The 24,482-nt window shown below is 46.4% G+C and overlaps 2 pseudogenes across 2 annotated transcripts in view; both read left to right on the forward strand.

Annotated features, from left to right (window-relative positions):
• LOC311601301 (actin, cytoplasmic 2-like) overlaps window positions 1–24,482 on the forward strand; it is a 473,705-nt pseudogene that overhangs the window by 191,156 nt on the left and 258,067 nt on the right. The gene's annotated exons all lie outside the window — the stretch shown is intronic.
• On the forward strand, window positions 5,246–23,302 carry LOC311601949 (melanoma-associated antigen 10-like; annotated as a pseudogene). The gene is made up of 3 exons: window positions 5,246–5,296; window positions 22,062–22,136; window positions 22,261–23,302. The product of its transcript is annotated as a melanoma-associated antigen 10-like (transcript).

The raw sequence follows: 24,482 nt of genomic DNA on the forward strand, positions 1-24,482 counted from the left end.
TCTATCTCTGACCGTACTGAGCAAGTTGTAACAGTTATATTTCACCTGTTCAGATAAGTTGTACATGTATAAAACATTACATAAATGTCAAACAAAATGATCTTAAGTTTCTACCAGTGTACAATATACAATTTAAGTTTCCATTAACATACCATATACAATACATAAAGCAAATGTTGAAAAAGAAAAAACTTAAATTCCTGTCAATCTTCAATACCAATATGAAATATTTGAATACCAATATAAATTATTTGAGGCCAGCAGATTCAATAATCTACTTTTTATTCTATAAATCTATACCCTCCCTTATATTCTTTCCTTATATTGTCCCTTCTTCACCCTTTATTCCCTAATGTTAGATAAGATAGAAAAATAAGGGAGAAAGAATGATAGAAGAAATCCTTAAATGAAACTTTTATTAACTTACAACTAACCCCCCTAGGCAAAAATGGACATCGATAACCCACCAAAAACCACCACCCCACATATTGGGAATGGGGACATCGTTCTCTTAAAATTACTTTTTGCTGTTTGGGGGAAAACATCTTTTGGGTAACCATAGAAAAATAAGATGTTGGCCAAGCGCTGCAAAAGCTAGCGGTATCTGTTTTGTCCAGTCTTTTTTTGATTGATCCTTGGGACTAGCCCTTTTTAAAGTCAACAGGCATGCAATTTCTTGAGGAAATAGTAGCTGAAGCAGTCTTTGATGTTGAATTGCTCAGGCTACCTGCTTTGTCATGTATTTATTATTTAGACAGCATGTGTGCCTGCACGCCAGAAGAGGGCAGCAGATGTCACTATAGATGGTTCTGAAGCACATAGTTAGTTGTTGGAAATTGAACTCAGGGTCTCTGAGCCATGGTTTCTAGTCATATTGAATATCATTAAAATCCCTAAAGAAAACTGAAACAACCTGATGTTAGCATTTTCTGAGTTCCTGCAGATGTTGGGTTTTTATACTTTTCTGTTTAAGGCCATCTAGGAAAGGAATAATTATATTATTCTACAACTGAATGGCTTATATGACAAATACTGAATACGCTTTTTAGGCTATCTGCCTGCATCTGTAGACACACACAAATGGGTTAAAATATAAAATAAAACCCTCAGTCAAAACTATCTTGTTTGTAAGGACCAAACAAACTACCTTTTGAAAAAGAGACTCCATTTTGCAAAGGAAACTCCATTTTGTGTTCAACCTATCCGAAAGCTGAACCCAGATTCCAGACTAAGCACACACTAGCCTAAACAGAAAAAAAATATTTGCTGACAACACAATCAGCTCACCTTGGGAAAGTCCAAATATACTCTCTGCTGGTGAAGCTGAGTAGCAGGGGGTCTGGCACATAGCAACAACCAATTAGGAAAGGCCAGGCCCAAGTTCCTTATGCCCCCATGACGGCCTCAGCCAATCTTTCTGTAGGCCAACTTGAACTACATCTAATACCCAACCATGAAACTCTAAGTCTTGTAACTCTCTGCTTGCAGCTTTTCTTCCCAGATGTCATCCAATCATATACTGTAAAACCCATTTCCTTGTCTAAAACCTATATTTAATAAACCCTCTCAGTTGAGACTCCAGGCCACTTCCCTGCACCTGCTGCATCAACGCATTGGAGGTGTGTCCTGGGTTAGAACCTGCAATATAAAGACATCCTTGCCACTGATTTGGACTCCGCTCTTGGGTGGTTTGTTCAGAGAGTCTCTCAAAATTTGGGCATAACATTGTTAATAACTCGAAATATGCCTACTTAAGATAACCAGAGCTGGACTCGTGAACACTTAATATTCCTTCCAAAAAAGAGATAGGGAAGACGATTGGCCCTTCCTGGGAATATCCTGTCCAAATCCAGCCCACCTAGGAAAGCACTCACAGCCCCACCCACAAGAGTTGCTGCAGCCCACACAAACAGTCTCCCTCTTCTCCACTGCATTCAGTAGTTTTGCCAACACTTTACACTTCACCCAGCCCTCATCTTGTCCATCAGCTGGCCAGACAGGAGGCAGACCTGTTACTGCTCAAAGCTCCTACCTTGGCTTGCAAGCTCTGCCCACTATGCCTACATCATCAGCCTCAGCTGCACCTAAGGATCAAGCCCCGCCTTCCACTACTACCTAAGTCATCACAGCCCCACTCACAACACCTCCAGCACAAGCAAAGGCAGCAGAGACAGCGTCTGTCCCCCCACCAGCACCTATAACTCTTTAACTCAGGACTCTCATAGCTTCTCCCTGTGAATGTACAATGATTCACCCCCCCCCTACAGACAGGGTTCTCATCCCATGGGTCGCGACCCCCACACCAGCTATGTATGTTGAGGTTCCATTTGTAACAGTGGAAAAATTCCAGTTGTGAAATAGCAACAAAACACATGAGGGGCTTTGTTAAAGAGTCACAGCATTAGGAAGGTTGAAACCCACTGCCCTTCCCTGACCTTTGCAACCACAGCCCCCACCCACTACTCTATCTCAGCAGGTCACAGTGCCCCACTGCTACAGGTGTTCTCTGCCAAATGAAGGTCAAGTGAGGATTCAGCCTTCTGCCTCCTCCTCAGAAAGTGACCACTCACATCATAACCTTGGCCTGGTGCTCTGCATTCCCTGCTCACTTATCTCACCACTCACACAGCCCAGCCCACAACAACTTCCACAGCAGAAACAGCCCTTGGACACTCTTCTCCTTCGGCGGGTCCCACCAACACGCAGTAAGTATCAAAAGTTATACTGACACAATCCAGCACTGAGCTAAAGGCCAGACTACCTCAATCAAGCCCTGCATCAGCAAGAGAGCTCAGCCCACCACTCTTCAGTCAGCTCTCACAACCTCACACTAGTATACACCTACACAGCCCCATCCTGCTTTTAGGGTGACCCTGCCCCCTCTCAGGTCAAGATCCAGAGCCCAGCCCAATTTTGTAGGAGATCACCTAGCCTCCCACCCTGGCTGCCCCTTACCTCCACACTGCAGGATCCATAGCCACGCCCCCAACACCTCACCACTTCCTGCTTCCCTAGTAATTTAGTGGGCCCAACACATCCAAGTTGGCCCTCACACCTCTGCCTCATTCTGTCTACCTCCCTGCCTCAGCTGTTAGCACTCCTGAACACCGCCCCTCCCCCTCCCCTGCCAGCACCTGTTCCCAAGGGATTCCACAGTGCACAAAGTTTCCTTCTCTAACACTTAATAGGTCCAGATCCACCCACCCTTCCACCCTAGGATACAAGACCAGCTTACCACTATGACCTCATCAGTCACAGCCCCACCCACAAGACCAGCAACAGTCCTTTCTCTGCAGGGCACCCTATCCTTACTTCCAAGTTTTCTCACAGACTCATCCTCTATTCAGCCCTGGCCCATCCCCTGACACACCTTTTTGACTTCTTTCTTGGCCTGCTGTTATGGACCCTTGCCCCTGTCCTCTTTACCAGGTCCTCAGGATGTGCCTGATTCAATAGTGTCCCTAATTGTTAGAGCAGCCTGCTCCAGTGATCTTACAGACTGTATGTCTGCAGAAGATCGACCCTCAAATCTCAGTACTCAGGAGGAAGAGGCAGACTGAGAACTGAGTTCAAGACCAGCCTGGTCTAAAAAGTGAGTCCAGGATACCCAAGGATACACAGAGAGACCCTGTCTCTGGGAAAAAAAAAAAGAAAAAGAAAAAAGTAATGTTGGAATGCAAAATGAAAAAGAAAAGAATAGATGTGTCAAGGGCTGGACAAAGGCACCTGAGTGGATGGTTGAAAACTTCCCTCAACAGTTTTACAGGAGCAGCTGGCTCAGGCCTGACCAATGGTACTCTGTGGTGCTGTGCATCCCCTCACCTGGTGTGGGGTTCTTTTGGCCTGATCCTCAATGCATGGCCATGACACTGTGAACTGGAGGCCTTTGCTGCCTGGTGACCACAAGGCTCAGCCCAGAATGGGACCCTAAGTCTGAAAGCCTTGGAATCCACTTGAAAGGAAGGAAACAAGGAAACTCTGGAGCAGAGTTTGTGCCCTTTGCCCTCCTGTGGCTGTGATCTCCCTCCTGGAGGGTCTCAAGCAGTGCTGGGCCAGCCCCACCTCCTGCCACCTACTCTTACTCCTTCCTCCTGAGTGTGGAGGCAGGCAGGTAGCAAGCTCTGTGCTGCTCCTCCTGGGCCCTCCCCTTCTTGCCATTAGGCTGTGAGCTCAGTGAGGAGGCCCAGGTCACATGGCCTGTGTGCCCTGAAACTCCACTGACATTGATGCTCTGCTGCTTCTCAACAACATGCCAGGCAGTTGTTTTGCTTAAGGACAGCACATGCAAACCTGGGGTTTGGTGCTCTTGTGCCTGTCTGTGCAGTTTGACAATCTGGGGTCGGGGAGGGGAAGAGGCACTCACTGGATAGGATGGAGGTTTCTAGAGAAAGGTCCCCACAAGGTCCTGCCAAAAGAAGTGGCCATGCCTGAGGGAACACAGAGGAGGGAGTGTCCCCTTGCCCTATTCAGGTGTCACAACTGTGTGAGTTGACATCAGCATAGAGACAGTCAGTCCTCTGATTGTCCTGCCTGCTGACTCACTCTGAGGTCACTGCCTCCAGTACCAACCCTAAATTCAGCTGAGAAGCATTTGCAGAAGATTCCATGCTTCCCCTTTTGCTCAACAAATTCTGGACTCTTAGGTCCAAAGACATCTAGTTCCCCTTCACCGAAAGGAACCACTTCCCTTCTGTCAGGCAAAATGGGCAGATAGCTGTGTCTGATGCCTATGAGCACAACAAAGCTCATGCTGGCTTCCTGGCTACCTCAGTATAACAAATGTCTGCTTAAAAGTCAGTGAGTTATAAAAAAAAAAACACAGGAAGGATTACTAAGCATGGTTGCTGGGATCTCATTGAATGACTTACTTTGTGATTATAAGATTTTACTTGGGTAAAGCAATCTTTATTTTCTTTCATAGATAAGGTTTCTTTCTTTCTCTTCTCTCTGTCTCTGTCTCTGTCTCTGTCTCTGTCTCTCTCTCTCTCTCTCTCTCTCTCTCTCTCTCTCTCTCTCCTTCCTTTTTATTTCTTTTTTCCGAAGATAAGCTTCCTCTGTGTACCCTTGTCTGTCGTAGATCCACATTTTAGACCTGGCTTGCCTCAAACTCACCTAGATCTGCCTGCCTCTGGCTCCCTTAGTTCTGAGATCACAGGCTTTCACCATGACACCTGGCCCTAAAATCACCTTTTATTGTTACATAAAAAAGGTACCACTGCACTTAACACCAGCACTCACTCGGGGGATGCCAAAGCAGGTGGAACTCTATGAGGTCAATGCCTGCCTGGTCTACAGAGTGAGTTCCAGGACAACCAGGCCTAAAACAGAGAAACCGTGTCTCGAAGTAAGAAAAGGCATCTTTTGCAAGTCAATTTCTACACAGCCAAAGTTCCTATCTGATCTAGGGGCTATCATGAAAGAACCATCACTTCAGACATATGAGATTTCCTGGGTTGCCAGACAGGTCAGAGCACTGGGTTTTTGCAAAGGCTCTGAGAAACCTTCAAGACAATAAATAACACAAAGACTCTGAGATAATGATCACTGACCAAAGGCAGCTTCACAGCTTAGCTGCTGTCACTCCAGATTCAGGCTAGATACAATGGGTCTGCTAAAAATCTGCTGCCCACTAGCCCTTTTGTTCTGACCCCGATTCCTAGAAGGTAGGTCTCTAGGAGCCCTGACTCAGAGACACATGGCCAGAAATGTACAATCTCGCCCCATCTAATTGTTATGGTGTGACCAACTGCATTCTGCCTCCTCTTAGCTTTCCAGAAGTGCGAGGAGGGCAGGTCTCTGTCCTTAGATCCGCAGTTTCTCATCATCAGGCTGTGTTTGCTGTGCTCAGAACTCTCAGCAGCCTACAAGGTTGTGTGGAGCTGGAAGCTCAATCGGTACTCACCAGGCTGCAGCTGAGGCACCAGAACAAAGTTTCAGACCCCAAAGCCCATACTAGAAGCCCATACCTAGGAGAGAGGAGCAGGATATATTCCAAAATGGACTTCTCCTCACTTGGGGAGGACCGTGTGTCCACTGAGGGCTCAGAGGAGCCGGGGTGAAATGGTACTGAGAAGGCAGCTAAGTAAAGGCCCTGTCAGCTCCCTCTCCCAGTGCAGACTCTAAAGGCAAGGCAACATTGAGCCACCATTGGTTTGCAGAACATGGCCCACTCCGTGCTGTTCCCAGACCCATCCAGACTGTCATGCCCTCATGATGGGGATGGTAAAGAGGCTCTCCCTCCTGTGGTGCCCCCAACATTGTTGACATGGCCCCAAGTATCTCAGTATTTAGGGAAATGGAGAACTGCAAGAAAATACCCTCAGTACTAAAGATCTCCTGCTGCAGTGTGGATTGCACAGATAAACAGCAGTTAGTGTCTGTGCCCCGCCCCCCACATCATGTGTGCTTCCTCATGTTGTTATTCCAGCCCAGACACATGTAGTGTATGAACAGCATCCAGAAGACCAGGTGCCAAGTCCAGGGCCAGGCACTGAGTCGACACTGATGCCCAGGCAAATGTGTGATGAACAGGGAAATCCCCCAATCCTTCTGCAGTGCAAGAGCTCTGTGGAGAGTTTTCCCGAGCAAGGAAGGCTGGCTCTCATCCAGCTATTTCTTATCTTACAAATAGTAAATATAGCTCTGATTCCTTGAGGTTGACGAACATGTATTAGGTGGCCAGGTGAGATGGCACACAGCTGCAATCCCAGCACCTTGGAGACAAAGACAGGCAGATCTTTGTGAGTCCCAGGCCAATCTGGTCTACAACGGGAGTCCAGGACAGCCAAGGCTACCACGAGAAACCCTATCTCAATAAGCCAAAAAAAATAATAATATCTTAAGTGGAGGACATTTTGTAGCAAGCCTTTGCAGGTTCCTTTACAAAGTTTCTAGCGTCTGTCTTCCTCATGTGTCAGGCAATTTCCTACCCCAAAGCGATGTGAGGAAAGGCCTGCATCTAGCAACCCAGGGTACAGTAGTGTCCATCTCTTAGCAGACAAGCAATAGTTTGAGGTGTGCTTACACAGGGCTAAGGGATGCTTTGCTCTGACCCTGGGCTGCTGCTCAGAAACTTCCTGACAACATCTGCAGAGGGAAGGGACCCAGGAGAATGGAATCTCGTGCTTCCAGATACCTGAGCAGTGTGAGGAGACACCACCAGGTCTGTAGCTATAGCCTCATGCATCCAGTTTGCTGAGGGCATAAAACTGTGGCTGCTGTCCATGGAAGGGCAAGGCTGACCCAAGGGTGTGGAAGCCTGGGCCTTCAGATTAGTTCCAAGGGTCAGATAGCATAGCAGGCAGACTCTTGGCTCAACTTTAAGATGTTTATTTAGCACCACGAGATTTGTTTTAATGTAGTAAGAACTGAAACTGGCCTATTTTCAAAAAATGGTGACTTTTTCCCAGTCTTTAGTGCACTGGGCTTACATGAGCTTGTTTTCTTTTTGAATGGTGCGCAGATTATACTTGTGTTATCTGTGTATTGCTCCTCCTTGTCCATCTCTTCCTCCTCTTCCTCCCCTTCCTCCACTTCCTCTCACTCCTCCTCTTCCTCCTCAGTGGCCTCTCTTAGGGATATGGTTGAGAGGTCAGCTTTCATGATGGAATGGCAAGTCTACTTAGACATCACGTACCAGAGGTATGGACATCACGTACCAGAGGTATGCTGTGGAGCTACCTGGTGCAGGCACTGCCCCTTCGATCTTACGAGTATCCGATGGAGGAACCGTCCCATGATCAGATGTGCCATCTCTGCTCAGGCCACTTGTCTCCTGAGGTGGGCAGTTGCCAGGGGGCACTTACAGGGATGTTGCTCTTTTTCAGTGTACTAGAAGGCCCTGGGGAAAGGATGCCTGCAGGTGTCTGTGTGTTGGGAAACCCCTGTTGGGACTTCATGCCATCTTTCTTGGCCTTATGTTTCAGAGGGGAATGTCTGGGAGGTAAAATCCTCATCCATTTTTGGATGTGGCCTTGCTCTTGTCAATGGAGATTGTGCCTCGCTCACCACAGCCACATTAGTCAATTTGCTCCCCACAGTATTCCCCAGGAGCTCTGGCTTGTCCCTCTGGAAGATGAAGTAGCCATAGATGTAAAACAAAATGGATTAGGCTAGCCAATTGGAAACACAGCTGTACTGAACACATGACATCCTACTGGTCTTTTTTGTGATGCAGAGAATGACAGAAGTGACTGGTGAAAGGTGTGCTGTGCTGTGGCAGGACCCCAGTAAAGAGAAATGACTCATGTGTAAGGTGGTGATACTGTTAGACCCTAGAGTCCACTCGGGTAGTAGGGGGTCGTCACGAGAGACCACTTGAGGACCACAGTGTTGATGCAAAAGCACAAGGTTTATTGCTGATGCGCGTCAGGGGGACTCAGCACTCACCCGGGAGGGGGGGAGGCACACCACGAGTCACTGTTACAGACTTTTTAAAGGCTAAAACCACAAAGGTTAGGAGGGGCTGCATGCCCTATGTTAGGATTGGCTCTGGTGGTCGCTAGGGGTGCTTGTCTAATTATTATTGGCTACTGCAGGGGTTATTGGTCTCGGGAGCTGTTCTTGGCAAAGAGGGGTGTTGGGGAGATTTCAGAGAATTTCCAGATGGTAATTGTTTACCTTAGTTGAAATTGTTTATCTTGGTTGGCCACCTTGATCTCAGAACCTGAAGCTGAGCTGGCCTGCAATTCTTTTTGGGTCATTTTCCCAAGCTTGCCTGGGTCATGTTCCCAGGCTGGCTGAGAGAGGGGCCTTACAATACATGTATGTGACATAAACTGGCTTCTCCTCTGCCTACCTGACTGCCTGTCTTCAGACATCTAAAGGGACAAACTGGAGTGCATTGTCAAAGTCTTTTACCCTTTAGTAAACAACACTGTCTGTGAATGAGGAGCTTGAAGCACATTGTTAATGGGGTGTGTAGATAGGAAGAGGTTCTCTTCACAAAAAGTGGGAAACAAGGAAAAGCTTTGTAAGTTACCATGATTTTCCAGTCTTCTCCAGAGCAGAGCTGGCAAAGAAAGGTCTTCCAGCTTTCCTTCTCAAAACTCTTCTGGGGGCTCCTTCTCCAGCTGCTGCTGCTGCTAGAAAGGGATATCTCAACCCTGAGGACCTGAGGAGCCCTGGATCGAGAGCCTTGCTCATCCCTCTCTTCTTCCTCTTCTTCCTCTTCTTCCTCTTCCTCTTCTTCTTCTTCTTCTTCTTCTTCCTCCTCCTCTTCATCCTCCTCCTCCTCCTCATCCTCATCCTCCTTTATCTTTTTCTTAATATTATTTTCTTTGATCGGTTGGTTTTTCAAGACAGGATTTCTCTGTATAGCCTTGCCTGTCCTGGACTCCCTCATATTCACAGAGATCTGCTTGTCTCTGCCCCCCACAAGTGCTGGGATTACAGGCCTGCACCACAGCACCTGGCTTCCAAAATCTACTTATCACCTCTTTTCTCATGACCATGTGACAAAGCAGCAGCAGGACAAAGAGCCAGGCCTGCTCCCTTGAGACTCTGGTCTTTTTATCCCCTCTCTAGAGTCCCCAGAATTAAACTATCTTCAGTTGGCAGAACTGCAGCCCTGCCAAGCACACAGGAGGCAAATAGTCTGTTGCTGTGGACAATCTGAAGCAGCCACATAGCCCAGGCCTGGGATTAAAACCCAAAGATATTTACATACCATAACTGGGTTTTTTAAGACAGCAAAAATCTCGCTACATCTTTGTCTAATTAGGCCAAGCAGGTTTATAAGAAGTACTACATCATATACACCAATTCCAGTGGAGAGATGGGACAAAGTCAGCAGATGTTATCATACAGTGGGACACAGTCAGCAGGAAGCTGTGCAAAGTTACACAGGGGAATCACAGTGGAAAGACAGGGCACTCCAGAGCATTATAGACTGAGCACATAGTGACCTTTGTTCTGGTAATCACAGCCCCTTGTGATCAGAAGACTTGAGGTCACAGGATGTGGAGCCAGAGCTCCTCCAAGGCCCCTGCCCCACGCCATTACCAGCTTTACTATGCATAATTCTGGTTTTAGAGAATGAGCTACATTCCTTCCTTCCCCATACATCAGTGCTTCTGGGTGGAAAGCTCCCAAGGCCTGGCCCCAGGCTATTACTGGCTCTGATAAATAGGATCCTAATTTTGAGAAGAAGGATATAGTGCCTTGTCCATAGGTCAGGGCCTCAGGGAAAGCCTCGGTTGATCAGGCCAGGCCTCAGAAGTTCTCTCCTTTTTAATTATTATTATTTATTTTTAAAGTCCAGATGAGTTTACTGGTGTCTGAATATTCAAGAGACTTCTATGTCCTCCAACCAACAAATACCTTCCAGCACTGTGAAAAGAATTATCAATACACGTATTATAATCACAATATTGAATGGAGGTGGAGGGTTGTAAAGCAGATTAAATCCTGTAACTAGTACAATGTATCTTTGGCTAGTTTGGATGGGAAATCTATATAATTAGAGAGAAACAGCTGATACAAATAATTTGGAAACATTCCCTATGTTTTGGAGCACAGGGATTTTCTGAATAAATAACATATGTGGAGGGCTAACATAAGCACTGATTCCAAACACGTTACAGTTGTTTTTCCTCTCTAAAAGTCCCATAGATGATCAAGAGGTCCAGAGCTGTGGCTAACAGCCAAAGGTCTAGTTGAGTCTTTTTTTTTAAGACATTATAATAGGATGGGGTTCAATGAGGGGATCTCAGGATATCAACCCCGACCAGGTGGGCACGCCCAGGACAATTCAACCAGTCCCTCCTGTTGTCCATCCAGAGGCACAGAGTCCTTTAGAACCACAGACCATGTTAGAGCCATGGAACATAGCACCCAAAGGGGGATTGTGCTTTGTAAGCAGAGCATTGGCTCTTTATTGCAACCTGGGGACTATCTATCTGCTTAGGCAACCTGTGGGTTGTTAGAAACTGGAAAATTCAAGTGATGAATGAAGTGGTCTTTTAAACACTATATATCGGTCTCCATGGACCCCAAAGCCATAAGCCTTATAGGTCATTAAGATGCAAGGGACACATTAGGGACCTCCCAATGACAAACAAATAGGGATAGTTGATGATATGCCAGAATCTTTCAAGAGAGCAGTGAAAAGCAGCACATAAATATCACCCAGAAGATCAGTTATATCAGTCTGATACTTTCAGTTATTATGTAATGAGAGTCAGATATTTTAAAACTTTTATTTGATATACTTCACAGCCTGTTTTTAATTGCTTAACTTGGACCTTATGAACTTTAACAGCATAATATTGCCTTTAATTTTTGTTCTTCATATGTCTTATATAGCTTATCCATCCTCTTTGTACTTTAAATAACTTAATTGGGATTTTATAGGTTATGAGAAGGCCTCTTGGTGTTTTTTTCAAATATGTATCTCTCTCAATCTTTAAATATACAAACCCTTGTTTATCAAAATATTTTTAGTTTATCTGCATCACATTTTTTTTATTTACTCCATGAGATTTAATAGTACTATAGCGAAAGCCCCATCCCAACTTTATATAAAATTTCCTGAGAAGGCCTGCTTGGAACAACTAACTATTCCCTAGGAAATTGAGATCCAACAGAGGCTACCTACCTTTAGCAGCTCCTTATCCCTAGCAACTTTAACTTTGTTGTTGTTGTTGAAATTTGTCAGCCATAAACTGTTAGTTTTTGGAAGTACTACACTGCTGTTATGTATCCTGTAAAACTGTATCAAAATTAAACTAATCAAAACATCAAAATCATAACATAAACATCTCTTTGGGTCCAGGAAATTGATCTCATAGGTAGTTGATAGGGTGGGTGGAGAAGAGAGGAAGGATACATTGTAACTCTCTTCAAGGACATGCTACCAGCTCAGTTTTAGCCTTTATTTTTTTGTATTTATCTCTTAGGCTGCTCTGTTCTCCTTGTCCCTGTCACAGAGCCAGAAGGCTATTCTGACTGACTGACCCAGGAGAGGGGGTTAAAGGATGTATGGAGAAAGAAAAAACACCTATGAACCTGAAATGGGAGGGTCAAATCCCACATTCTAGAGTCAGCCCTTTGGCTTAAATGCCACAGGTCATTTTGAGAGCAACAGGTGCTCTGCTTGGATTGATGGGAGCTCATTAGACCATCTGGCATACAAGAGTGTTTCCAATTATAAGTTGGGTAGAAATTGATCAGAGCAGGACAGAAGATAGAAAAAGGACTTGAAGTAGAGACCCTTACATAAAGGTACAGACTCTTCACAAAATAGCCTCGAGCACTAAGGTCCCATTGGCCCTCAGTCCCTGCAAGTAGAGTCCCTTATATAAAGGTCAAAGAATTCCACAAAATGGTCTCAAGCTCTAGGAACCCAGAGCTCCTGAGTCCCCACTTTTGCTGCTGTGTCATAGGTGGACACCTTCCTCATGTCCACTTCCATTGCAATTCTTCCATAGTCAGGCAAGATTACTCTGAGCCAACTGCTGAGCCGAACGTGCAGGCTTTATTAGCTGTAGCAGTGGCCATAAAACTATCACCATAGCTAGGGGATGCGCCATTGCAGGCCTCACAGAGGAGGATGCTCCTGCCTAGATTCCCCTGGCAGATACTGCACTGCAACCCTCTCTTTTACTCTGTCAGTTTCTTTTAGGTCTCCTGTGCCAGGTGACTGTTACCGAGGAGCTGGGCAGAAGGGATGGTCCACCCCAAACACAGAAGACACATAACAAAGAAGAATTCCATTTAGTTTGGCTTGTCGAACCAAGGAGATTAGTGAGGTCACCACAGGACTGTGGATAACTCCAAAGCAGCTATTCCATTGAGGGATTCTGTGCTCAACTTATAAGCAGGCACACTATGGAAGCATTCCACTCAGCTTCGTAAGAGGTTATAACACAGAGAGTCACATATGTATACCACTGAGGGCTTCCTTCGGGCTATACACAGGAACATATGCTCTTCCAAAGATTATTACCCTGGGCAACTGTTTCATTAGGTGAAAAAAAGGAGGAGTTTATCGTCCAAGGGGCCCTTGAGGATCCCATGATGCCTGCCAAGTCCATGTGTTCTTGAGGCCTCAAAGCTCACCTTTCCTCTTTTGAGGACCAGGCCAAGGCTATGATGTGAGTGGTCACTTTTTGAGGAGGGGTCAGAAGGCTGAATCCTCACTTGACCTTCATTTGGCAGAGAACACCTGTAGCAGTGGGGCACTGTGACCTGCTGAGATAGAGTAGTGGGTGGGGGCTGTGGTTGCAAAGGTCAGGGAAGGGCAGTGGGTTTCAACCTTCCTAATGCTGGGATTCTTTAATGCAGTCCTGCATGTGTTTCGTTGCTATTTCACAACTGGAATTTTGCCACTGTTAGGAATGGTACCACAACATACATAGCTGGTGTGGGGGTCGTGACCCATGGGTGGAGAAGCCTGTCTGTAGGGGTGGTGAAGTGTTGTACATTTTCAAGGAGAAGCTGTGAGTGCTGAGCTAAGGAGCTGTAGATGTGTGTATGTATGGCGGGACAGAAGCTGTCTCTCCTTGGGTAGCTTGTGCTGGAGGTGTTGTGAGTGGGGCTGTGATGACTTAGGTAGTAGTGGAAGGCGGGGCTTGATGCTGAGGTGCAGCTGAGGTTGATGATGTTGGCATACTGGGTAGAGCTAGGAGCTTTGAGCAGTGACAGGTCTGCCTCTGGTCTTGCCAGTTGATGGACACATTGAGGGCTGGGTGAAGTTTAAAGTATTGACAAAACTACTGAATGCAGTGGAGAAGAGGGAACCTGTTTGTGTGTGCTGCAGCAACTCTTGTGGGTGGGGCTGTGAGTGCTATCCTAGGTGGGCTGGATTTAGACTGGATATTCCTAGGAAGGGCCAATCGTCTTACCTATCTCCTTTTTGGAAGGAATATTAAGTGTTCACGAGTCCAGCTCTGGCTATCTCAAGTAGGCATATTTGGAGTTATTAACAATGTTATGCCCAAATTTTGAGAGACTCTCTGAACAAACCACCCAAGAAGCGAGTCCAAATGCAGTGGAAAAGATCTCTTTATATTGCAGGGTCAAACCCAGGAAACACCTCCAATGCGCTGATGCCGCAGGTGCAGGGAAGTAGCCTGGAGTCTCAGTTGAGAGGGCTTATTAAATAAAGGTTTTAGACAAAGAAATGGGTTCTACAGTATAGGATTGGATGACATCTGGGCAGAAAAGCTGCAAGCAGAGAGCTACAAGACTTAGAGTTTCATGGTTGGGTAATAGGTGTAGGGGGAAGTTGGCTTATAGAAAAGATTGGCTGAAGCAGTCATGGGGGCATTAGGAACTTTGGGCTGGCCTCTCCTAATTGGTTGTTGCTATGTGCCAGACCCTAGCTGCTGAGCTTGAGGAACAGAGAGTGTGTTTGGACTTTCCCAAGGTGAGCTGATTGTGTGGCCAGGGAATATTTTTTCTGTTTAGGCTTGTGTGTGCTTAGTCTGGAATCTGGGTTCAGCTTTCAGATAGGTTGAACACAAAATGGAGTTTCCTTTGCAAAATGGAGTCTCTTTTTCAAAAGGGAGTTTGTTTGGTCCTTCCAAACAGGATAGTTTAGACTGAGGGTTTTATTTCACATTTTAACCCGTTTGTGAGTGTCTGCAGATGCAGGCAGATACCCTGAAAAGGTTATTCCGTATTTGTCATATAAGCCATTCAGTTGTAGAATAATATAATTTCCGTATCCTAGATGGCATTAAACAGGAAACTATAAAAACCCAACATCTATAGGAACTCAGAAAATGGTAACATCAGGTTGTTTCAGTTTCCTTTAGGGATTATGAATGATATTCAATAAGACTACAAGTCCTGGCTCAGAGACCCTGAGTTCAATTTCCAGCTACTAAATATGTGTTCACAACCATATATAGTGAGATCTGGTGCCCTCTACTGGCGTGCAGGCACACATGCTGTCTAAATAATAAATACATATTAATAAGAATTTTTCCTTTAAGATCCTAAGGTACAGCTTATATTTTAGCACTTTGAAGTCACATAGGTTTTTTTTCTAGGGCTGTTTAGCTTTGTTTTCTATCTTTGTCCTAGTGTCAGATGGTCTCCTGAACCAGACCAGGTATATTGGAGAACATTTTAAAACAAGCGTGCTTGGATTGGGAGACAGAGTGTCTAATCCAACTCCAGAGGCAGCTCTTTAATAGAGTATTACAGCATGAAGCAATAGAATTTCCACCAAAATTAATGAAAAGAGATGGGGAAGAATACGCCATTCTCATGAAAGGAAAAGCCTACCAAGAGGGCATTCCAATTCAGAACATCTTTGACAAATATACAAGGACACCCAGATTTATTTTTTAAAAAACGGAAACAAAAAGCAATAGTAAAATCAGAACACAATTTTTATTAAAGGTAAAATCATACAATGATGTAGACACCTCAATTGTGGGAGAATTCAGTGCCCTACTCTAGGCAATGGACAGACCACTGAGGCAGAAACATAATAGAGAAATAATGAAATCAACATATGGAATGAATCCAGTGGACCCAATGATTATCTACAGAACTTTTCACCGAAGCACAAAAGAATAGTCTTTCTCTTAGCACCCATGGAACCTTCTCGAAAGTGGTCAGTATATAGTTGGTCACAAAGCAAACCGTATACAAAAAATTGAAATTACTCATTGTACTTTCTCAAATCACCATGGATTAAGATGGATCTCAACAACAGAAATAAGAAAAACCCTACACAATCATGGAAAATGAGCAACTCCCTACTCAGTGACAACTAGGACAGGGAAGAAATGAAAAAGAAATTAAAGACTGTCTAAAATTCAATGGAAATAAAGGCATAATATGCCCAAGCTGATGGGACACAATGAAAGCAGTACTAAGAAAAAAGTTCGTAGCACTAAGCGCCTTCATACAGAAATTGGGGAGATTCCATACTAGCCACTTAACAGCTCCTCTGGAAACTTTTACAACAAAAGAGGCTAACACACCCAAGAGGAGTAGATGGCTCCAAATAATCAAACTCAAGCTGAAGTCAACAAATTAGAAACAGAGAACAAGAGTAAGAATGAACAGAATCAAGGGGCAGTCTTTTAAGAAAGACAACAAGATAGACAAAAGACACACACTTAGCCAAACTAACTAAAAGGCAGAGAGAAAATATCCAAATCAACAAAATCAGAAAGGAAAAACAGAACATAACAACACACACTGGGAAAAAAAAACCCAAAGAAATATCAATTATTACTACAAAACGCCATAATCTACAGAATTGGAAAGTCTAAACGACATGGACAATTTTCTTGGTAGATTACATTTACCAAATCTAAATCAAGAAGACGAAAACAAGTTAAATATCTCCAAAACCCCTAAGGAAAAGAAGCAGTCATTGAATGTCTCTGAACCAGGGAGGAGGGCAGGAAAGCCTCCGGGCCAGATTTTAGCTGAGAATTCTACCAGACTTTCAAAGAAGAGCTAATACCAATACTCTTCAAACTATTGCACAAAATAGAAACAGAAGGAACATTGCCAAACTCACTCTATGGGGCCACAGTCATTCTGCTACTTAAAACACACAAAGACCAATCGAAGAAAAACAATTTCAGGCCAATTTCCCTTATCAACATAGATGAAAAAAAACTCCCAAACCGAATCGAAGAACACATCAAAGATATCACCTGCCTATTTCCCTCACCGTCACCCTCTCCCTGTTGGGCATGGAACAATATGGAATCCCCATCAAGTCCCAGGATACTGGAATACTTGTGTCACAAAAGGGCTCTGACCCCTTCCCCAAGTCCCCAGAATGCTGGATAAACATCAAGGCTCCTTCCCTTCAGGAACCTCATAAATTGGCTCCTGGCACCCCCATGTCATGGTTTCAGACATCCCCATGGATGTAGATGGGGATGCAGAGGTTTGAGGGGGTTTATGACCACAGTCACTGTGAACTTTGCTTTAGGACCCAGCACAAGATGCACACTTGCTTCACCCTTTAGGCCTGTGTGCTTGGGCTCTGACGCCCTGACTTGCACATTGACCAAGAAAGTCATGTGACGTCTCCTCTCTAGAAAACTCTGAAGTAGACCCCATGGGCTGACTTCCACCAGGAAGGACTAGAGGGAGGGGAAGGGGCTCATTCCCACAAGAAGACCTGCTCTGGGGCAGCACATACCACAGCCACTGAACTATACTCCTGGAGTCACCCTAAACACAGCCAACCTTCCACAGCCCCCCCTTGGGACCTAGTTTTATCCTGTCATTCAGGCAGTCCTCTTTCCCATGGGGAATGCCTCAATGTGGCACCTTTGCAATGGCCCTAGTCAAGGAGCATATGGGGCCTGTGTGTCCATGTGGTTCCTGTTTATCATTGTGGGCCCCACTTGGTTCTTGGCTGACCAAGGGTATCAGCTGCCTCATTAGGGGACCACCTCTCCTAAAGTACTCACCTCCCCTCAGTAAGCATGGGGAGCCCATCTCCCTTCCAGGAACATCACAAAATGGTGCTTAGTTTCCCAAAAACCAGAATGTGTGCTGTGAAGGGTGAGGGAGGGCCTCCAGACTGGCCCTAACAAGGAGGCATGGTCCATGCTCCAGGCACCTCAGATAATAACACTAGCACCCCCACTGCAACAATGGATGAAGATACTGGAATAAATATATACAGTGTGTCTTGTTGTAGGAACAAGCCCCTTCCCTTCCCTCTTGTCCTTCCCAGTGGAAATCAGCCTGTGGATTCTACTTCAGAGTTTTCCAGAGAGGAGAGGACAGCTGGATAAAATTATTATCTACCTAGATGCATGCTGCTTCCTGTGGTCCTTGACCCAGAGAGAAGAAACCTCCCCTTGCCCTGGCTAGCAGCCCCAAGCCAGACCAGCATGAGGTACTCATTTCTGTTCCCCGTGAGACCTGCCCTCCTCGCTCTTCTGGACAGCTAAGAGGAGCCAGAATGCAGTTAGTCACACCATAACAATTAGATGGGGCGAGGCTGTACATTTCTGGCCATGTGTCTCTGAGTCCTCAGGGCTACTGGGGACCTACCTTCTAGGAATTGGGATCAGAACAAAAGGGCTAGTGCACAGCAGAATTTTAGCAGACCCATTGTATCTAGCCTGAATCTGGAGTGACAGCAGCTAAGCTGTGAAGTTGCCTTTGGTCAGTGATCATTATCTCAGAGTCTTTGTGTTATTGTCTTGAAAGTTTCTCAGAGCCTTTGCGTAAACCCAGTGCTCTGACCTGTCTGGCAACCCAGGAATTCACATATGCCTGAGGTGATGGCTCTTTCCAGATAGCCTGTAGATCAAATAGGAACTTTGTGTATGTGGAAATTAACTCACAAAAGATACCTTTTCTTATTTCGAGACAGAGTTTTTCTGGTTTTGGCCTGGTTGTCTTGGAACTCACTGTGTAGACCAGGCAGGTCTTGGTCTCACAAATTTCCAGCTGCTTTGGCAATCCCTGAGTGAGTGCTGGGATTAAAGGCAGTGACACCTTTTTTGTGTAACAATAAAAAGAGATTTTAGGGCCAGGTGTCATGGTGCAAGCCTGTGATCTCAGAACTAAGGGAGACAGAGGCAGACAGATCTAGGTGAGTTCAAGGCCAGCCAGGACTAAAACATGAGTCTAGGACATACAAGTCTACACACAGGACAAAAGAAGGAAGAGAAAAAGCGCGCGCGCATGTGAGAGAGAGAGAGAGAGAGAGAGAGAGAGAGAGAGAGAGAGAGAGAGAGAGAGGAGAGGAGAAAAGAAATAAAGAAAGAAAGAAAGAAACCCTATCTATAAAAGAAAATAAAGATTGCTTCACCCAGATAAAATCTGATAATCACAGAGTAGTAAGTAGTTCAATAAGATCCCAGAAACCATGCTGAACAAACTTTCCTGTGTGTTTTTTTGTAACTCACTTTTAAACAGACATTTGTTCTACTGAAGTAGCCAGGAAGCCTGCAGGATGTTTGTTGTGCTCATAGGCATCAGACAAAGCTATCTCCCCATTTTGCCTGACAGAAGGGAAGCGGTTCCTTTTGGTGAAGGGGAACTAGATGTCTTTGGACCTAACAGTGAGAGCTGGACCTGCTGGAAGTTGATGTAAACCAGTCTCCTTGATGTGACTACTCCCTGCCTCTTCAACTGGATCAGCTAAACAGATGCTTTTGGTAAGTGCCCCATTACCTAGCCTTTGACTAGCTTTTCAGCCTTTCTAGGCCCCAATAACAGTGCCCCTAGTGTCACCAGGAAAAAAGTGACAGAAGAGAATGACTTTGCCCATTGTCCCACTTTATAGGCTGAAATGCTGAGTCAAGGGCAACTCTCTGGCAGGAGGGACAAATCGCCACAAGGAAAAAAAAGCTTAGTTCTATATAAACAGTCGTGCTTTGTGCCCACCTCATACCAAGCAAAAGGTAGGTGCCATCCAGATAATGGTCATTAGAGCACAGTACCTGGCCCTAAACAGACCAAGTTACAGGAATACCTGGCCCTACAGCAGGCCAACTCAGCAAAGAAGATTCAGGAGGACCCGTGATTGGGCCTTCAGGGCAGGTGTCAGAGGGAGGGAATGAGAGACCAGAAGAACTAAAATTGGATTTCAGGGTCACTGGGACAAAGGTTAAGAAATAGGCCTAAAGGGGAGACCAGTCATGATAAGGCATAGCTGACCAGCTGAGGGGTAAAGAAGCAGTCCGGCTGCAGGAGGGCAGGGAGAGTCCTGGAATCCTCTGTTTGGACAATGAAACTGTCAGTTCTCAGTTTGAATCTTGACACACTGACCTTTCCTCAGATGAGCTGGGTCAAGTTGCTCAACTACATCTAGGAAAGAGGGCCTGGGGCTCAGACTGAGCCTTGCCCAAGGCTGTTTGTGTAATAGCAGTCCTGGGAAGGCTTTGTGAGTTCCTGCCTGTGTGCTGGCCTGGAGTTTCTTTAAATAGTCCCTGGACTTCTCACCTGGATGTGTCCAGCCTGGGAACTCACAAGCCTCACAGATGTCTCCTTCTCAGGTCAAGTTCCTCTCCTCCATGAGATCCTAAAACCTCTCAGGATAAGTGAGCTGGTGCTGTCATCTGTTGACCCCCGGGGGCCATGAGGCGGAGGGGCATACCGATCTTGCATGATGTGCACATGACCTAGCTATCCCTATCTAAAATAGGGTTTCTTGAAGTACACCTGATGTGCATTCATCTTACCTGTTCCTCTTGCTGTCTTACCTTTCCACCAGAATGAATCTGGCCAAAGACTCCTCTGCCCCACCTTTCATCCTGAGGTCCTGTAAGTAAGAAAGACACTTCCTGCCTTGCAGGGTGGACACCGGTACATAGCTGAACTGTGGCACCTCATTTTTCTTAGCTTCAGATGGCCACAGTCCTTGTGGGAAGGTCCAAACTTTGAATCCCTTTTGCCTTACAAAGATGGCCCCAACTGCTGATATGATTCAAATCCTAGGTAATAGTCATCACCACCCAGAGATACCTCACTCACCCTAACTCAAGATGCCTAAGAGAGGCCATCCACAGCAGCTTCCCCTTAGAGCTCCACAGGAAACAGACTATGGGTATAACAGTATTGTTTTAATAATTATCTTTATTGCCTAAAGGTCCTGCTAGCAAGCAAGCAAGACAAAGACATATGTTATATTTTAAAATAGCCTTAGTTAACCTGGGGCAGGGCTGGTATCAATCCTCTAAACTACCTCCCATGGTGGGGCAGCATGGGATCCCTGCCTCAGTCCCATGCCCTCTGCTTCCAACAACTTCTATCAAGCTACCTCGCATCCTGTGCCTTTAGGTAAGGGACACTACATCTGGGGACTGAGGTGCTCCAGGTCCCTAGGGCTTGAGACCATTTTGTGGAATTCTTAGACCTTTATGTAAGGGGCTCTACTTCCAGTGAGTGAGGGCCTCCAGGTCCCTAGAGCTCGAGGCTATTGTGAAGTGTCTGTACCTTTAGGCAAGGGACACTCTATCTGGGGATAGGTCCTCTCTTGGTTCCCAGTGGTTGAAGCCCTTTTGTCAGGTTTCTGGAATGGAGAGTGTCAATCAGGTGTTTCTGATTTCAGGCACTCAGGGGAAGAGTGTTGCTAAAGCTGGGTTTCACTTATTCGCGAACTGGGTAGGAGGGGCCACTCAGAGCCATTTTCTGAGGTGCCTTAAGAATTGTTGCCATACTATGCTGTTTGCATACACGGCCTTGTAGCTTTCAAAACAGTTGTTAAACTCCTGGAAGAGTGACAGGTAGACATAGCGTTCTAAATTCCTGCAATAGTTTTGGGGGTGAGCTCCTGGGAGTGGATAGGCTAGTCTTTAGAATCTGCAGGAAAACGCAGGGGCACACCATGTTGACCTTTTTATTTTCTCATATTTCGAGTCACGGTCTCTCTGTATAGCCTTGGCTGTCCTTGACTCAAATTGTGGACCAGAATGACCTTGAATTCACAACAATCGACCAGCCTTTTCCTCCTGAATGCTGGGACTAAAGGCAAGCGCCACCAAGGCAGAAACACTTTTCGCTCTTGAGTCGCCCCTGCCAGGCATTTCCAGAGCTGATTCATCTTTACTTCTCTCTCCTCTCTCAGGAAGATGAGCCTTTGGAGCATGGGGTGCCATTGGAGGCAAGAGGGAGCCAGGCGTCTTTGACAGAGGAGGTAGGTATTGGCAACCAGGTAAGCTGTCATGGTCATTAATGAACATGTGAGAAGGCCCCGTCCCCCAGAGAGAGGACTGCATAAAGCATGCATGGTTCTGTGCTGATGCCTAGGGAACCCTGAGTGGGAGCTGCCACTCTTGCCGTGGAAAACTGATTTTCCAGGAAGGGGAGCTAAGATGCACTTTGGATGGACTTTGGAAGCTCCGAACAGAGCAGAGAGGAGGCCAGGCCAGGTGGCCATCACTGCAGATTCCACCACAGGGCATGATGGCCAGGCTCAGCCATCATGTCAGGGTACAGTATTGCCAGGTGTGGGAGTGTGCCACAGTGAGAATCCTTGCACTCAAAGGCACACGCAGGCCCAGAGTCCTTTGGGCATAGGGCACCCCCCAGGAAAAACACGGCAACAAGTTTTGAGAGCTGCCCAAGCTTCAGGTGTCAGATTCAACTCACCCTTTCTCTTCCCCCTGCAGGCGGTGAGTCTTCATCCCTCTGAGCTGCAACAAGTCCATTCCTGTGTTCCCAAGAATATCAGCATGGATCCAACTGTCAGCAGACACACAAGCAACCTCCTAGACAGCTCTCAGTCCCAAAGCAGGGCAAGGGGCCTGGATCTTGGCCACATCATAGGAGCTGAGGCAGGTGAGGTGGAGGCCACTGCCACCCACTCAGGGCATCCATCTGTTGGCAATACGCTGGGCTCTCCCCAGTGGCCTAAGAGCCTCCTCTCCTTACTATGCCAGGGGCCCTGTCAGTAGGGCATCATCTCTTGAGTCTTCTGGCAGACTAGTAACAAAACTGGCTGACCCACACTCTCCCTCACAAGGTGTCCTCAACAGAAAGAGGATTGATGTGGTTCACTTCCTTCTCCTCAAGTACACTAGGAAGCAGCTGACATCTAAGGCTCAGATTCTGTACATAGTCCTCCGCGGTTACGAGGAATACTAACTACCCTGTCATCTTTTCTAAGGCCTCTGATTGTTTGAGGCTGCTCTTTGGCCTGGAGATAGTGGAAAGAAATGCCCTGGACCACATCTACTCTGTTGCTCTTGCCCTTGGGATCACATACCATGGCACTCAGCATGGTTTTCCAGGCGTACCCAAGACAGGCCTGCTACTAATCGTGCTGTGCATCATCTTCATAGAGGACAACTGTGCTAGTGAGCAGGCCTTGTGGCGCGTACTGAACAACATGGGGCTGTGTGTGGGCAGTGAGCATTTCATGTACGGGGAGCCCAGATGTCTCATCACGGAGCATTTTGTGCAGCAAGGGTATCTGGAAGACAGGCAGGAGCCTGAAAGCGATCCTCCTTCCTTTGAGTTCCTATGCGGTCCAAGGGCCCGCGCTGAAACCACCAAGATGAAATTACTCAAGTTTTTTGCCAGCATCTTTAAGCAGGATCCCAGAGCCTACCCCTTTAGATATGCAGAGGCTTTGAGAGAGGAGATAGACAGGGTCTAGGCCAGGAGGGCCGGGCAGATGGCCCTTCTGGCTCTGTCCTGCACACGTTCTACTTCCCACACGGGCAGTTCCCATCCAACCCCAGTACAGGCAGAGTCAGTCATCTAAGTACCACACCATCATGTGACACAGGGTGGGAGGAGCTGTGTGAACCACTCTCTTCTGTTCTTCCCTCTACTCTGTCCTGTCTGAGTGGCTTGAGGTTGTCTTGTTGTTATAGAATGTTGCTACCTTTACTACAAGGCGCATGAACCTGGGATGTCTTAAGTCTGCAAATGGATTTACCAATGCCCTTGCTGTTGTTCATCCACTTCAGGAGAAGGGTATTATTGTGTAAACAAATGAGATTGACTTCCTTCTATGTTGTGCTATTTCTCAATCTACCACGGCATTCTAAGTGGACGTTCCCAGGCAATGGGGAAGGCCTTGGCCTTTCTCTGACAAACAGAATAAAATGATCTCGATTGCTTCCTCAGTTTTTGTCTCCTGCTCTGGGCAACTGCAGTGAAGGCAAAGGGAAGGTGAAAGCAATTTTTCTGCATGCTGTTTCTGAGCACCAGCTGCTTTGTGAGAGGTCCTGGGTTAGCAGGCAGCCTTAAGACTGGTCCACCCTCTTCTAGGAAATGGTGTCGCTCAAGTGCCCCAACCCTGTCAGGAGGACAGGTGAGAACTCCCTTCACAGCACAAGTACAGCAATGTTGCAGAGGGCTCACGTTCAGCTAGTAGCCCCAAGTTGGTGGAGTAAACCAAGGCCCTTATGGGTCTCAGAATTAACTAACCAGGAACAGGGCCTGGGGCGGTGTGAATGACTTAGGGCTGGGAGAAGGGAAAACTGCTCCAAGCTGCTGTGCTGCTGGACTTGGCATGGAGGACACGGGCTGGGGTTTCCTCGGTGACTGAACACTAGGATAACACATACAGTCAGAAAGGGTGTATCGCCATCACCCCCAAACAGGAAAGGAAAAGTGTGCAGACAGGAAGCCTCTCCTGGTGTTAGAGTTAAAGAGGACACAGCATGTGTATGGCATAGTTCACCTCTGCCCTCTGCACGTGTTCCTCCACACACACAGGGTAGAATCATGGGAAGGTGAGGCCTAGAGCTCTTGGCAGGGCCTCTTCCACCTCTCTAGTCAGGAGAGACAGAGATGACTACTAAGGGTGTATTATTGTGTTGTCTACATGTGAAGTGTTCTGCACGTGTCCCTGGTATCCCCAGAGGACAGAAGAGGATGCCACATTTCATGGAAGCAGTGTTCCACACGCTTGTGAGTTTGCATGTCAGTGCTAGAAATTGAACCTTCCTCCTGCAAAACCAGGAAGTGCTCAGCAAAGCTCTAGCACCTGGCCAATTTGTTTTTTAAAAAACAAACAAACAGACAAAAAAACATTTCAATCCCTGTATAGGAGAGTGTGAGGGAGGACTCATGCATGC

Source organism: Acomys minous (genome assembly GCF_964271855.1).
Source record: "Acomys minous genome assembly, chromosome: 7".
In the NCBI taxonomy this organism is placed as follows: Eukaryota; Metazoa; Chordata; class Mammalia; order Rodentia; family Muridae; genus Acomys; species Acomys minous.